Genomic DNA, 16,978 nt, shown 5'->3' with positions numbered 1-16,978 from the left:
GCAAGGTAGGCAAAGTGACTTTAAAAAGCGCGGATTAGCGCTAAAAAATGAGGATGCAAGGATTAAAACAGAGTAGGTCTAAATGCTCCCGCGGAAGGCAGGGGAGTGGTCCAATGGGGGAAGAGCTAGCATTCAGCTCCTAAATACCGGCCCAAGGGGGCGTGGTCAAGGAGTGGGCGTGGCCGGGGGAGCGTCCGCTGGAGGCGGCAGGCGATGGAATGAGCGGCCGCAGCAGCGACCAGCTCGGCTGCGCGGGGGGCAGAGTTGAGGACAGGGCCCCAGAGGCAAGGTAGGCAAAGTGACTTTAAAAAGCGCGGATTAGCGCTAAAAAATAAGGATGCAAGGATTAAAACAGAGTAGGTCTAAATGCTCCCGCGGAAGGCAGGGGAGTGGTCCAATGGGGGAAGAGCTAGCATTCAGCTCCTAAATACCGGCCCAAGGGGGCGTGGTCAAGGAGTGGGCGTGGCCGGGGGAGCGTCCGCTGGAGGCGGCAGGCGATGGAATGAGCGGCCGCAGCAGCGACCAGCTCGGCTGCGCGGGCGGCAGAGTTGAGGACAGGGCCCCAGAGGCAAGGTAGGCAAAGTGACTTTAAAAAGCGCGGATTAGCGCTAAAAAATAAGGATGCAAGGATTAAAACAGAGTAGGTCTAAATGCTCCCGCGGAAGGCAGGGGAGTGGTCCAATGGGGGAAGAGCTAGCATTCAGCTCCTAAATACCGGCCCAAGGGGGCGTGGTCAAGGAGTGGGCGTGGCCGGGGGAGCGTCCGCTGGAGGCGGCAGGCGATGGAATGAGCGGCCGCAGCAGCGACCAGCTCGGCTGCGCGGGCGGCAGAGTTGAGGACAGGGCCCCAGAGGCAAGGTAGGCAAAGTGACTTTAAAAAGCGCGGATAAGCGCTAAAAAATAAGGATGCAAGGATTAAAACAGAGTAGGTCTAAATGCTCCCGCGGAAGGCAGGGGAGTGGTCTACCTCTCCTCCTTGGAGTCTCTAGGTTGCTCTTCTTCCTAGGTGCTCCTCTTCTTTGTTTTGGCCTTGGGGTTTCTGGGGGAGGTTCTTGATACCTTGAATGGATGTGGGGCGCTCTGGCCTCCGTTTGCCTTGCCCTCGTTTCTCCTGCTGCTGGACAGCAGGCTGCCTCCTTTTTTGTCTTCCCGCATCCCCTCTGGGGTTGGTGGTCTTCTGGATGCAGGGGTTCCCCTTGCCTGGGGGGACAGGGCTCTTTTACTTGTGGGCCTCGTCCCCTGTGGGACCCTCTATTATGTCCCGGCTGGTGGGGTCCTCTCGCAGACCCTCCTTCCCCTTGGGTATGGCTAGGGTATCTATTCTACGTTAAGGAATCTGCGGCTTGTAGTCTCTATCAGATGTACGAGTTACTTCCCTTCGGTAACGATGTATCTGGTAGAGACGATTCTAGCCGCAGATTCCTTCACGGCCCGCCCTTCCTCCTCGTTCTGCGAGGACCTTTGGCTTGGTCTTCTGCATTCGCCTCCCTGTGGGTGGCTATGTCTTCAGTGAGTGCATTCTGTTGCTCTTTCTGACTGGATGTTCGTCCTGTTTCTTTGTTATTTTCCTCCCTTTTTGGCACATTAGAGGATGGGTTTATAGGCACTTTTGTGCCGTTGTGCTCTAGTTACCCCAGGTTGGGGCCTACCTTCTACCCCTCTCCCCCTTTTATTACTGGGGGTTTTGGCCCCTTTGCTGTCTTCTAGGTTGGGGTATTTTGGCTGGGCCTCTACCCCTGTTCCTTATGGGGGTTGTCACATTCTGTGATGGGGCTGTCTTGGAGTCTTGCTGTGCCTTGTTTGTCCCGGACTGGTTCCCCTTCATTGTTATTGGTTGGGGTTGTAGGCCTGCTGCATGTTATCATGACGTTTTTTCATATATTCTTTGTCTCCAGGGGGGCTATCCCGTACTGGCAGGGTTGATGTTTAGGGCTGTGCTCTGTTCTTTCTTCTTTCCCTGCCTTTGGGTGCTGCAGTGTCTGGGACTCCTCCTAATGGTGTTGTTCCTCATGATTCCTTTTTTCCAATTTTTCTGTTCTTTCGCACACTGTTTCTATACTCTCACAATTTTGTCTGATGGCTCCGCATTGTGGCGCGGAAAAGTTCTACGAAGAAAACTGACGTAAGCGCATCGGGGTGGGACTTATGTGACCTCACTGATGTCACGTACACGGACAACGCCAGGGCGGAGTCGCGTGATGCCGCCCCCCCGGCGCAAAGGGATGCTGTGGCAAAAAATTATTTTCTGGATCCAGTCTCACGCCTGGGGATAATTCTACGTTAAGGAATCTGCGGCTAGAATCATCTCTAACAGATACATCGTTACTGAAGGTAAGTACCTCGTACATCAACTTGCATGCCTATGACTGGCCTTAGATTTGGCCGTGCAAGATCCCTTGCTGGCTTCTGAGCTTCCTTCCAAGTGCTCTGCGCCTTAGTTTGCCTCCCCCTTCCCGAAGGGTTGCAGGGGATATGGCTGGACCATGGGCTCTACTGGAGGCCACCCCCAGGGAGCTAAACCGGAGTGAGCGGAAGAGAGATAAGGCAGGGAAGTTACTGGGCGGTGGCGAGGACACAGGCTGGTTCAGCCCAGTCGTACATTTTCTGAAAGGAATTTGGCCTTTGTGTGGAAGGTATTTAACTGCAGGCGCCTGGCGAGGGACCCTCTTTCTCTTGGGGATTCTGCAAGGAGAGGGCTGCGCTTTGTGTGAGTTGAGGGGTGGAGAGTGGGGGAGAACTAAGGGAGTGGTAGGGCCTTGGGATGGACAGGAGATAGGATTCCAGGCAAGAGTGGATTAATATTCCTCAAACTACGCTAAAATAAAATGGTTCTTTGGGGTTGGAGGAATGGGTGGAGGTGGGCAGTAATTAAGAAAGAGATGAGATGGGAGGGGGGTCGCGGGAACTGTTGGGGGGGTCTAGTTGGGAAGGGGTTGGGGGGTGTGGGGGGTGGTGGCGCCTGGTGTGATTGTATGTTGTGCTTTTTCGTCTATGTGGCTGACCTCTTAGGGTTCCTAACTGGAATGTGTAGCCGGGATTTGGTCACCTGGGTGGAGTATACTCCTGCTGTCGAATTGATGCCCTCTAACAAGATTTCACAGTTCTATGGAGCCACAGTGGTGGGGGGTCAGTTGGACCGAGAGGATGAGCTTCTTGGAGGGAGGTGGGGCAAGGAGATGTTAGCAATGGTTGGCTGGTGGTGGGTGATGGTATCCCAGTATGCCGCTTAGTATAGGGACATGGAACGTCAAAAGTCTTAACTCCCCACAGAAACGCCAAAAGATTTGGAAATACATTACTGATCACAATTTGGATGTTGTGGGGCTCCAAGAAACTCACCTGGCACGTAAGGATGAGCTTCGGCTGCGTCATAGGCACTTCCCACTGATTTATTGGGCTTCTGCCTCCACCAAACATAGGGGAGTAGCACTTCTCTTTCGAGCTTCATTACACTTTCAGCCTTTAGGGATTAGCGGTGACAAGGACGGGAGGTGGCTTATGGTTAAGGGGGTGCTTGGTGGGGTGAAGTGTACCTTTGTGGTGGTGTATGTCCCCAATTCGGGGCAAAATGCCTTTCTCCGAGACCTGTTGGATAGAGCAGGGGACTTTGTTGAAGGGTTGGTAGTGCTGATGGGTGACTTTAATATGGTGTGGGATGGGGCCATGGATAGCTCGCGGGTGCAGAGGGCGGGAGCGAGAGTGTTTTCATTGGAGACTCAGGAATTGATTAGTGACCTTGGCTTGATTGACAGCTGGAGAGCCCTGCATCCCCAATCCCGCGACTACACGTTTTTCTCACATGTCCATCACTCCTACTCTAGACTTGACCATATTTTTGCGAGCCAGGCACTTCGAGGGGATATTCGAGCAGCTAGTGTTTTCCCCCTTTCTGTCTCGGATCACAGCTTATTGGTCCTGACGCTTCTCTGGCCATCCGGGGGAGATGGCGAGAAGAATTGGTATTTCCCGCCGGCACTCGTACGGGATGATGCCTCCTGTAGGGAACTGCGTAAGGCTCTGAGGGAGTTTCACACCCTCAATCCGGTCTCAGATACCTCCCTCTTTAATACCTGGGATGCATGTAAGGCCTCCATAAGGGGCACGTGCCTGCATCTTAACGCCAACCTTAATCGGTTGCGGAGGAAGGAACGGGAGGACCTTGAAGCGGAGCTGACCACATTGGAGCAGGCCCACAAGGCCAATCCATCTAGGCTTACTCTGAGACCATTGACAGCGGTTAGGGGTAAATTGAAGGCGCACTATGCTAACCGTGCTGAGCTTACGCTGCTCCGGCTGCGACACACTTCCTATTCTCAGGGTAATAAGATAGGTAGCCATCTGGCGCGCCAATTGCGTGATAAACGGGAAAAGGAATATGTGGGAGGCATTAGGGACCCCTCCGGTGCGCTTCACCATAGCGATACTGACAAAGCACGCCTTTTTGGACGGTTCTATGAGGCGCTGTACAGGGGTGACTCCCTGGACCAGGCGGCGCAGGATCGATTCTTAACGGACCTCCCCATCCCAAAGGTGTCGAAAGAATGGAACGAGTTACTGGCAGCCCCTATCTCTAGAGAGGAGGTGCCGGAGGCCATCGGGGAACTTAAGCTTCACAAGGCTCCTGGGCCGGATGGCTACACGGCGCTATTTTATAAATCTTTCGCTACGGAGCTTTGTGAGTTTTTAGTACCCCTCTTTAACGAAATGGCTACCTCGGGACGATCTTCGGAATCTATGGCCGAGGCCAAGATCTCGGTAATCCCTAAACCAGGGAAGGACCCGTCCTGCTGCTCGTCCTATCGCCCGATAGCGCTTCTCAACGTGGATGCCAAGTTAAAGTTTAAAGTTTATTTATTATGATAAGGAACTCTTTATGAGGTCCACATAAAACAACATATACATACAAAGCACAAATACTTAAAAAGAAAAGAAAAGGAAGATATTTTCATCACAATCACATGAGATATCTTAATACAGGTCCAAAAAACATTTAAAAAAGTTGTACAGTTTAAAAACAAACATTTCATTAGGAGGGTTAATCAAGGCTGCCTTAAACGAAGATGCTGATAATATGTTAAGTTGTAGGCAGATTGATCTTAACCATCTACGCCTGCAAGGCATCAGTGTAGGGCAGACGAACGTCACGTGATCTAGATCCTGATCATGTAATTGGCAAAGATCACAGCGTGCCGAACAACCAAACCAGCTGGCTTGTAAAACTTTTAGCGGAAGCAAATTATGTCTTAATAAGAACACCAGGCGTCTCACGCCATGGGAGATGTTCCAGTACATATATGGTTGTGCTTTCCGCAGGGTATAAGATTCAATAACAGGCGTACAACCTTTTTTCGCTAGACAGAAGTCTCTATCCAGGCAAAACCCCAATTCCCACGAGGCTGACTTCAAAACTGTTTTTAATTGATGAGAGGACAGTGAAAATAAAGTCTCCTCATCCAATTTCAATTGTAACACAGCAAGTCTAAAGTTTTTTACAATTGATGAGAAGTCATTAAACGATCCTAATAATTCATTTTTTATAAGGTCTCTTAAGGTATTGGGTTCACCCTTAGATAAAGCTACTACCCAGCGTATAATACTAGCAAGACCTTGAACCCTGCTGCTACGTAAACCCAATTCCTGTCGCAAGGAAGCAGTTGAGTTTGCAGTGCCTACAGACATTAAACTCCGAAGAATTTTTCCTTCTGCAGAGTTTAAAAAACTCCATTTTTTTTGGTCGACTAATTCAATTCCATATAACAGGGAGGCTGGAACTTTCGCTCTAAAAACATCTAAGAGAATAGAAAAATGCCTTCTACCTGTTGCTTTATATAGGGAAACTAAGCTCTTTCCCTGAGAAATAGCCTTCCGGGAATTTTTATCTATGTGTGATTTGTCACTTAGATTATGAGTGACAATTTTACCTAAAAAGGTATAAGATTTCACACATTCTAGTTTTTCCCCCCCCACAACCCATGAAAAGTTAGAACATTTAGGCTTCTTTCTACCAGAAAAACAAATCACCTTGCTTTTTGCCGTATTTATTGATAAAAAATGACTTTCTGCGTATTCAAAAAGTGCATGCAACCGATTGTTTAAGCCCTTTGGGGTGAGGTCCAAAATTAGGATGTCGTCTGCATACATAAGGCATGCAATTGGAATACCCCCCAAGGAAGGGGCAATACCGGCGCAGGCAGAAAGAGTGATGGGTAAATCAACAATATATAATGAAAATAGCAACGGAGCCAAAAGGCAACCTTGCTTCAACCCATTAGATGTTGGGATTAATTTGGATACGCCGCGATCACCTCCAAGTAAAACTCTGCACCAAGTGTCAGAATATAGGGCACGAATTAACTTAATAAGGGAAGCAGGCATACCAAGGTTAACTAACTTTCTCCACAACAAATTTCTATCAACTTTGTCAAAAGCGGTGGAGAAGTCAATAAAGGCGCCATATACCTGACCACCCCGAACTTTCACATATTTTTCATTGATGACTTGCAAAGCGGTCAGGTTATCTAAGGTTCCATGATTTTGTCTGAAACCTGTTTGCTCCAGAGGAAGGATATTATGTTCAGATACCCAATCGTTAATTAAAGAAAGCACACACTTTGCAAACACTTTACCAATGGCGTCAAGCAAGGCAATTTGGCGATAATTTTGTGGAAGATCTCTTGCCCCTTTTTTATACAAAGGGACAATGATGCTTCCTTTCCAGGAGGGGGGGACTATTCCACTTAAAAAACAGAATTTAAACACTGGAAAGAGTATTTTACTCCAAAGTTCACTCTGGTTTTTTAATACTAAAATTGGGATTTTATCAGGACCCATCGCACCAGAGGAACGCATGTTCTTAATGGCACATTCAATTTCCTTTTCTGTTGGACAGTCAAGTGTAACAGCAGCATTATTGAATCCAACATTAATACCATGAAAATTATTATTACTGTACAACTTCTCAATATAGTGAACCCACACCTGTTCCTCAATGGCAATGGGCGTAGGACTGGCTCTAGTACCGCAGCCTTTGCCAATTAAAGACCAAAAGGTCTTAGTTTGGTGGTTAAAAGAAGCTTCCCTCAATTGAATCCAGAGGGCGTCTTCCTTCGAGCGTTTTAAACGAGCCTTAAGCCTAACTCTCCTTCTTTTCAGGATGGACAACTTAGACTTAGCTTCTTGGGTAAAACATAAAAATTGCCCCCTTACAACTTTATTTATTTCTCTATTTATAGCCCGCAAAGGGTAAGGGGCAACAAAAGACTGTTTCACACCTGATTTCTCCTTTGCACAAGCGGTTACAGAATCTAAAAAATTAATAAAACAAGACAGCTCTCTCCCCTCCCAGAGAGGAAGATTCTCGACAGTAACACACAAAAGAGGCGCCAGGTTTTCCACAGTACTGAGGTTCCAAAAACATTTCCCTGAGCTGGAATCAAAATTCACAGAATCTATATCCAGCCTCCATGGAACCACTTTCTGAAGACTAATGGAAACAGAAAGCGTCAATACATTATGGTCACTCAGATTCGATTCAATGACCTTCATATCCTTTAATAGGTGGAAACCGGCATAATCTATCATGATAAAATCAATAATAGATTTTCCCTTATCAGATTTACGAGTAAAAGCTGCCGGGATATCAGACGGAAGCCTCCCGTTTACAATTAAGCAGTCCGCTTTAAGTAAACCATCTAAAATAAGTTTACCTCTTTTGTTAGTTTTTATGTTGGGGGGAAACTGGGCTGAAGGTATATTCAGAGACTCTTCCAATGGAATATTTCTAAATAACTCCAACCCACAGTTAGATACATTACAATTTAAATCCCCAAACATTAACACATGCGGAGTTGGAGAGATCTCCAAGACTTTAGTTAAAAAAATGAATAAAGTTTTTAAACCATTATTAAAACTACAGTTTGGGGGAATATAAATGTTTACCACAATCAGCAATCTATTCGGGCAATCTTCAAATACATCTTTCAGAGTTATTGCATGAAACAGTTTTCCTGGATCCAGATAGTGAGAATAGTTCCATTGCAATCTATTAGATAATAAACAAGCTAGGCCTCCCCTAGCATGACCTCTTCTAGTGCTGGTTGCATTAAAATCCAAAACAAAATAATCTTTATCCAAAACGAAACTTCCATCGACCCAGGTTTCTTGTAAGCAGATTATATCTGCCTTTTGAGCATGAAGGAAACCTAATTTCTCCTTATAATCTTTGAATCCGGCAGTGTTCCATGAGATAAATTTCAGTTCCCTGTTAAAAATTGGAATCCTGAGTGGAACGGGGAGCAGATTTACTCGCAAGAACTCCAGGAAGCCAACTCCATTTGGATTGGTCATCCTTCACCGTTTGCTTAAGGGGAGGGTTTTTGTAAGAAACCAGCCTTTCATTTCTAGCCACACAAACTTTTAGGTTCTCAGAACCAAAATTAGACCAATCTGACAGTCGCACATCTGAATTAGAGGAAAATGTTAATGAGGGATTAGCAGCATTATTTAAAATACATTTTTCCCCAAAGTGGGGCATCACATCTATCCCTCTAATTTGTAATTCCTCAGCCCATTGTAAAACCAGGTTTAACACCACTTTTGAATAAAATTTCACCCTTGTTGATCTAAAAGGTTTCCCCGCATGAGATTTAAGGAGAAGTACAAGATCTAAATCGGATGTTTGAACTAATTTCAAGCCTTCGATCTCTTTAAAACAGATCAATAGGGCAGATCTATTCAAAATTAAATCTGGTTCAAAAAGGGGAGAAAAATCAAGATAAAACGTATCCACAATTGTTTTTTCTTTTGGGAGGACAACTGTCGTTAAAGGTGGAGCCTGAAAGGGTGTTGCTATAGGATTTAAATTAGACAGAGGCGGAATAGTAAATGGAGAGGTAACCTTAGATAAAACTTGGCAAGAACCTGGATTAACCTTACAATAGGAAAAAGGATTAGTAGATGGGAGAAAAACCTTAGGAAGAAAAGGATTAGTTAAATTTACTGGACCTAGATCAGAGGAGGGAGCGTCCTCCTTGGGTGATGCCACCCTAAATTCAACCTTAGGGGTGAGAGACTGCTCCACCTGTGGAGAATCATCTAAATTTACTTCCACATTTTTTTCAAAAAGAAGTTTCCTCTGTCTTTTTTTAGCAAACCTACGAATAGGTTTCCTCTTCTTCATTCTAATCTTTTTATGTTTCAGGGGACTCATATTTCCCATCAATCCCATTTTTCCTTTAGAAATTTCCTCTTCCTTATTTAATGGCAAGGAAAATATCGGAAAGAGGGAAGGCAAATCGGATTTAGAATTAAGAGGGGGAGTTGCTATTTCCTCTATCTTATCACTATGTGGGGCTATACAATTAGCGCCAGCCGAAACCACTTTGGGGGGTTTAGAGATAGCTGTAAATACTATAGGCTGCCTTTCCTTTTGACTTTCTATCAGGGGAGAAGAAGGCGCTAAATCCAAATCTGCTGAAGAGGCAGGCGCGCTTATTTTCTGGGGCATCAACAGGGAAGCCGCTGGAATAGGAGGATCTGATACTAACTCGATTTTATTTAACAGGAGAACTTGCAAAATCTGTGTTACAGTATCAAAAATACATTCCGAACCTCCCACAAACTTTTCCAGCAATCTTAAGATCGAAGACAAAATAGATTCCAAAGAGGACAAAGAGTTAGAAATTAGCCTCCCGTTAATATTTGGGGAACCCTCGGCTAAATTGTTCAACACTGGCCCTGAGCAGGTTGTAAAATTTAATTGTGGGAGGGAGAAATCTAATTTATTAGAAGGAGTACTACTTAGGGGACCAGTACTTGAAATCGTTATAACTTCCTCCAAAGGCACACCTTTAGAATTCCCCTGAACCAATTCCACCCGCGCCCTATGAGCTGTTAAATCAATATCAGGCAGAGTGAATTCATTTCCTACTACAGGGGAAATGACTGACGAAGCTAGTAAAAAATCAGTATTCCTTGAAACTTTAGGTGCATCCATTAATGTAGCTTTGGAAGAAGCATTAACTTCAGATTTTGCGGGCTTATTGCCCGAAGAATTAAGGTGACTATTCTGATTCAGAAGTACATTATTTAGCGTCAAAGGTGAACCCCTTAGTTCTTCCGAACTAACTGAAATTGGCAGAGATTGACTGGCCACCACGCTTAAACTAGAGAAAACATCAATGACCCCATTAACAGGCACCACAACATTAAAACCAGGAGTTTCGGTCGTGGACTGTGAATCAGTAGGTTTGTCTTTCCCTTTATCCCAGAGATTAAAAAGCTGGCATTGACCCTTCAATTGCATAGTAGACGCTATTTTGTTTCGTAGGGGATTTGATTTAGTTTTCGACCCAGATCTCCCCACAATCACTCGTCCAGAGCGTAATTTTTTAGCCGTCATGAGACTATATTAATATTTAAAGTATAATACCAAATTGGCAGAGCATAAAGATACAAAATCAGCCTATGAATGCAACAAAACAACTTAAATTGCAACAGAAGAACCAAGGGAGAGGGCCCAGCCCAGCCTACTTCAGCCTCTGACGGCCTCAGACGGTCCCGCCCTTGTCCCGGGCTTCTCCCGGCACGCTCCCGCACGCTCCCGCGTTGCGGTACCGAGTGGGAGATATATAGCTGCGCTGAGGTGGGGGAGGAGCCAGCAGGGAGAGCGGGTCAGCTGGTGTAGATGCCGAGGGTAAGGCGCTCCTGGGACAGGTAGTCCTGCGCCTCCCCTCGCTCGCAGCCCTGCTTTTACCACCGCCTCAGAAGCTCAAGCGCCAAAGCTGTGAAGCGCCGTTCAAAAGACCGCTGACGATGCGGGACCCGCGGAGCGGGTTCCGCGAGGAGTAAAGTTTGAAAGCTAAAAGCAAGCACAACAGCACCAGGAAGAGCGAGTCCTTCACGCTCGCAGTCCAGGACGCCTTCAGCAAGAAAAATAAAATGAGCAACAGGTGAGCAATCCACAAAAGGAACTGACTCGCTGGCCTTTAGCTGCGCTGAGGTGGGGGAGGAGCCAGCAGGGAGAGCGGGTCAGCTGGTGTAGATGCCGAGGGTAAGGCGCTCCTGGGACAGGTAGTCCTGCGCCTCCCCTCGCTCGCAGCCCTGCTTTTACCACCGCCTCAGAAGCTCAAGCGCCAAAGCTGTGAAGCGCCGTTCAAAAGACCGCTGACGATGCGGGACCCGCGGAGCGGGTTCCGCGAGGAGTAAAGTTTGAAAGCTAAAAGCAAGCACAACAGCACCAGGAAGAGCGAGTCCTTCACGCTCGCAGTCCAGGACGCCTTCAGCAAGAAAAATAAAATGAGCAACAGGTGAGCAATCCCTTGGATGCCAAGTTATATTCCGCAATCCTTGCGCGCAGGCTTCGAGATCTGATGCCGGCCATTATCCACCCGGACCAATCTGGGTTTATCAAAGGACGTCAAACACACGATAATTTGCGGAGGGTGATTCACCTCATTGAGAAAGCCACGAAGTTTCGCCTCCCGGCGGTGTTGGTGGGGTTGGATGCGGAGAAGGCCTTCGATCGAGTGGACTGGTCTTTCCTGTTCAGCACTTTGGAGGCCTTTGGTTTTTCGCGCCAATTTCTCACCATGATACGCGCGAATTATAGCACCCCTTGCTCCAGGGTGATGGTAAACGGTTATCGATCCGCTAGTTTTGCTCATACCAGGGGTACAAGACAGGGTTGCCCCCTCTCGCCGCTGCTCTTTGCCTTAAGTATCGAGCCTCTTGCCATCGCGCTGCGAGAAGAGGAACAGATACAGGGTCTCCCCTTTTCGGGGGAACAACATAAAATCTCCCTTTTCGCAGATGACGTGCTCCTCTCAGTTGGGGACCCGGCACGCTCCCTGCCGCACATACAAACTCTGCTATCTGAATATGAAGCTGTGGCTGGCTTCAAAGTCAATTTTGATAAGTCCTATATCTTAAACCTGACGCTCCCGCCGGCTGAGACCGAGGGCCTGTGGTCACTTACGCCATTGTTGTGGGCGACGACCTCTCTGCTATATTTGGGGGTTCGCCTGACACCTTCTGTAGGCTCCCTTTTCGCAGCGAACTTTCCGTCCATGTTACAAGCTGTGCGGGGGGAATTGAACAAATGGAAGCCGAAATACATAACTTGGCTCGGTCGGATCCACGCCATCAAAATGGTCCTCCTTCCGCGATTCCTGTACCTTTTCCAGGCCCTCCCAGTACCGATGGAGGTGGATTTCTTCCAACGACTGAAGACCCTCCTCCTGAAATTCATATGGCAAGGCGGGCGAGCGCGCCTCTCTTACGCGATTCTGCGGCGCCCGAGAGAGAAAGAGGGTGTGGGCCTCCCGGACCTGCAACTGTACTATAAAGCAGAGCAGCTAAGGGTCTTGGTGGAGTGGTCACAGCAAGAATCTGAAAAACACTGGCTGCACATGGACAGAAGTGTGGCAGGACGGGCGATTTGGGATCTGGCATGGAAGCCCAAACCCGATAGGCCTAGAAATGCATACATCAGCACCCCCACGAGCACAGTCCTAAAAGTATGGGACACGGTAACGGGGCACGACCGCTGGACAACGTTCCCCTCCCCCTTCACTCCTTTGCACTTCAATCCGGCTTTCCCGCCGGCGCTCCAGGAGGGACCCTTCCGGCCATGAAGGGAGGGAGGCTGTAGGGCCCTTACGCATCTTTTTCATGGCATGGAGCCCCTCACCTTTGCAAATTGCATGCGGGATTACGGCCTACCACCCGAGGAACGATATCGGTATGCCCAACTGATCCACTGGGCAACTTCACCTGGGCTGAGAGAGGCTGCGACGAGACCTCCTTCGCAGTTCGAAGCCTTCTTACTGCGGACTACCACAATGAAGGGAACGATCTCCTTCTTATATAAACTTTTGCTTGACACTATGACCTCTCCTCGTCCTCGCTATATGGACCACTGGGAGAATCAGTTGGGTAGGGACATAGCGGAGACGGAATGGAGGGCTCTCTGGCGCGACATTTAGTCTCACAACCACTCGGCGGACTTGTGCGATGCCCATTTCAAAACCATGTTTGACTGGTATCTCTACCCCTCAAAACTTCATCGCATATTTCCGGCGACCACGGATCGCTGCTGGAGGGGCTGCGGTCTTCTGGGTGACTTTCGTCACATCTGGTGGGACTGTCCGCTTATTAGACCGTTCTGGGCCGAAATCCTATCTCACATCAAGGATATGTTGGGGTATCCGATCCCGGATTCGCTATCCTTTGTGGTACTGGGTCTTCGAGACCCACTGTTGGACCACCAGACGACCGCAGATAAACGAATTATGTGGCTGTGCTTGGGGGCAGCTAAATTAACGCTAGCTGCGGCTTGGAAGAAACCGACGGCCCCGGCAATATCATTATGGCATGCAAAGTTATGGAGGCTGATGAGCATGGAGAGAATGGCGGACATCTTTATGGGCAACTTTAAGAACTTTATGTTCCGCTGGGGACCCTTGGTTAGATTTTTGTCGAAGGGTCTGCTGTCGGCTGTCTGTCCACCGGCCCTGAGGGCACTTCACCTCTTCCAAGTCTAACCGCACGAATGCTGAGTATGTACTGTGTGATGTGATACAGGTTGGCGCTGCTACCACCCGGGGGGGGGAGGGGAGGGGGGCCTTGGGGGCGGGAGGATGGGGGGGGGGAGTTGGGGGGCTTTTGGTTGCGCCAACACAACCTCAACATCTCCTACGCTGACGACACCCAGCTGATCCTCTCCCTGACCAACGACCCCGCCGTCGCCAGAGCCAACCTTCACGAAGGGATTAAAGACGTAGTCGAGTGGATGACGACCAGCCACCTGAAACTGAACTCAGACAAGACGGAAGTCCTCATCCTGGGCTCCTCGCCCTCCGCCTGGGACGACTCCTGGTGGCCCCCCGCCCTGGGCACCGCACCCAAACCGACAGACCACGCACGCAACCTGGGCTTCATACTGGACTCCTCCCTCTCCATTACCAGACAAGTCAACGCCGTCTCCTCGTCATGCTTCAACATCCTGCGCATGCTACGGAAGATCTTCCGGTGTATCCCCACCGAGACCAGGAAGATGGTCACCCAGGCCCTCGTCACCAGCCGACTGGACTACGGCAACGCCCTCTACGCCGGAACCACCGCCAAGCTCCAGAAGAGGCTCCATCGGATCCAGAACACCTCAGCCAGACTCATCCTCGACATCCCACGACACAGCCACATCTCCGGACATCTGAGAGACCTGCATTGGCTCCCCGTCAACAAAAGAATCACCTTCCGTCTCCTCACCCACGCACACAAAGCCCTACACGATCAAGGCCCGAGCTACCTCTACAACCGCATCAACTTCTACGCTCCCAAACGCCATCTCCGATCAGCCAGACACGCCCGTCGCCGCCATCCCCCGCATCCGAAGAACGACAACAGGAGGAAGGTCCTTCTCCTACCTGGCCGCCAAGACCTGGAACTCCCTCCCTCCCTGCGCCTGACCCAAGACCACCTCTCCCTCAGGAAGAAGCTCAAGACCTGGCTGTTCGAGCAGTAGCAGCACCCTCCCTCCCCCCTAGCGCCTTGAGACCCTCCTGGTAAGTAGTGCGCTCTATAAATGTCTTTGATTGATTGATTGATTGGTTTCTTTATTGCGGCACTGCGGTGCGGAGGATGGACTTTATACGCTCACATATGCTTTGTGACACTTCGTAGGCAGCTTCACCTCCTCGAGGAACATGCGACAGGAACATTAAGTGGCGCCTGCTGGTTGGAACTCTCCCAGCGACGTCATTACAGACTTTTTGCTTCCTGGGATTTGCTGCTATGAGAGGCTTCCAAGGTTGCTCCTGAGGCTCTTAAGAGCTCCTGTCTATATTGCTGTAACATTGCCGCTTCTTTGTATGTCTTACTCTTATTCTTCTTTGCAAAACTAATAAAATCTACTTTTACAAAAAAAAAGGAAAGAGATGAGAGGATCTGGAATGATTATTGGGAGGGCCAGCTTCCTTGTGTTTTCACAACAGTTTGCGTTCGAAATCACGTTGCGCCTAGGTGCTTACAAGGAACCCTTACCAGGGCAAGCTCTACCTAATGTGGACTGCAAAATCTCAGTATTGTGCTTTTGAGTTGGGTGGACAGTGTGGCAAATTGTGCGCCACTGGCAGGGGCTGCTCCTCCATGTGGGCGGAGGAGCGTCGCCCCACTGCTTTCTCGTAGTGCGATAAGCAGAAACATAAAATGATATACATGCCATTTTATGTTTGTGCTTCTCACACTGCGAGAAAGCAGAAGATGGGTTTGGTTGGTTGGGGGCGGATGGGTCGGTAAGGAGTGGCTAGCCCAATGTTATGCGGGCTGACTGTTAGGTCGGCCCCAGGGCCGAGCAAACCAGTCATGAGCACTCTTCCGTTTTCTCCATGTAGGCTGCAGAAAACTGCCTCCCCATAGACACCTGTAGGGACGACATGCTAGCTAGCCAATCACAATACTGCCGTTGCAGCGTTGTGATTGGCTTAGGGGAGGCAAGGGAGGCTGTCTGCTTCTTGTGAGCAGAGAGATAGCAGGAGACGCGACGTGGGACCGGAGGTGAAGGTAAGTTTTATTTTTTTAATTTTATTAAATTACCCTTTCCCCCATGACCATCCGCCCCCGAGTCATGCCTACAGCGACTTGTAGGAGGATGCAGACGCAGTCTTGGTGAATGTAGGAATTGAAAGTTGGAGTTATTTTATAAGCAGATGCTCCCTCGGAATGTGGAGACCAATATCCCCCCCCCCCCCGAAACTTTGCACAGGGCCTGGCTTTTCTCTTCCTTGATACCACTGGCTTCCATAGTAGAATGATCTAGGAATGTGTCTCAACGATTTCCAGGCCCCATCCACAGGGTAGAACAATCACCCAGGCGCGCCCCTCAACAAATATCCATGAATGCTGATGAGCGGCAGCTTGTGATGCTGTCGGGAATGTGCCCCTCTCAGGCCGGCACTTTGCTTCTGTGGAATATTCTGCATTATTCTGCCCTTTCCGCTTCAGCTTTCAGAAGGACGTTAGCCTCGGCCTCCACTCAGTCTAGAAAAGGGAGTAGCAGGGTGGGCGGGGCATTTTAATATTGGACTACATACTCTTAAAGAAGAACACTATTATTATTATTAGCAACTTGTAGTGCGCACAGCTTCCCCGAGGGGTTTCCCGGCGCATGGCGGTCGCAGATCTGCCATCTCCTGCTGCAGATTCAGAATAGGTACAAAAGTGGGTGGAGATGGTCGGAGCATCTGAACCAATCAAACACTCACACCCAGTCAAAAGATCTGGGTTTAATCCATCACCGTTCTTTAGCCCACTTCAGAATAGCCAAGTCTTCAGCATCTTGCAGAAAGTGAGAAATGACAGTTCCTTACATTATCCGGCAAAGAGTTCCAAATGTTTAGGACCCAGATAGACAAATGAATGGCTCTTCATATTGGTTAATCGACACCTAGGAATACCGAACAGAATCTGGGTTGAAGATCTTAGAAGCCGAGTGAGCTGATCGAGAGATACTAGTTCCTGAATATAGCATGGCCCCAGGCCAAATCATATAGCACACAGCTCTCAATTCCATATACTTGGCCTCCTCAAGCCAGTGAAGTTCCTTGAGCAAATGTGAAACAGAAACATATCTTGGCTAAGCAGTAAAGCAGCCTGGCAGTGGCGTTCTGAACAATTTGTGGGTGATGTATGGATGACTTATCTGCGCCTAAATACAGCACATTGCGGTAGTCCAAGCGGGAAATGACTAGTGCCTGTATAATTGTCCTCTGAGCCACTAAAGGAATAAGCCATAAAATCTTTTTCAGCCATTTAAGGACTACAAAGCAAGTGCAATTTACCTTAGCTATCTGCGGCTTCATAGAGAGCTCATCAATAAGAAAGCCCAGGTTTTTTTACCTTCAACTGGAGTGGGTGGAGGGCCAAGCAATTTCGGCCAGTGTTTGGCTCCCCAGAGGGAGCAGTGGTTGCCTAGAACACCAAGT

Source organism: Lissotriton helveticus, chromosome 1_1 (assembly GCF_964261635.1).
Source record: "Lissotriton helveticus chromosome 1_1, aLisHel1.1, whole genome shotgun sequence".
NCBI classification, from domain to species: domain Eukaryota; kingdom Metazoa; phylum Chordata; class Amphibia; order Caudata; family Salamandridae; genus Lissotriton; species Lissotriton helveticus.
Note: the sequence above shows the minus strand (reverse complement) of the source record.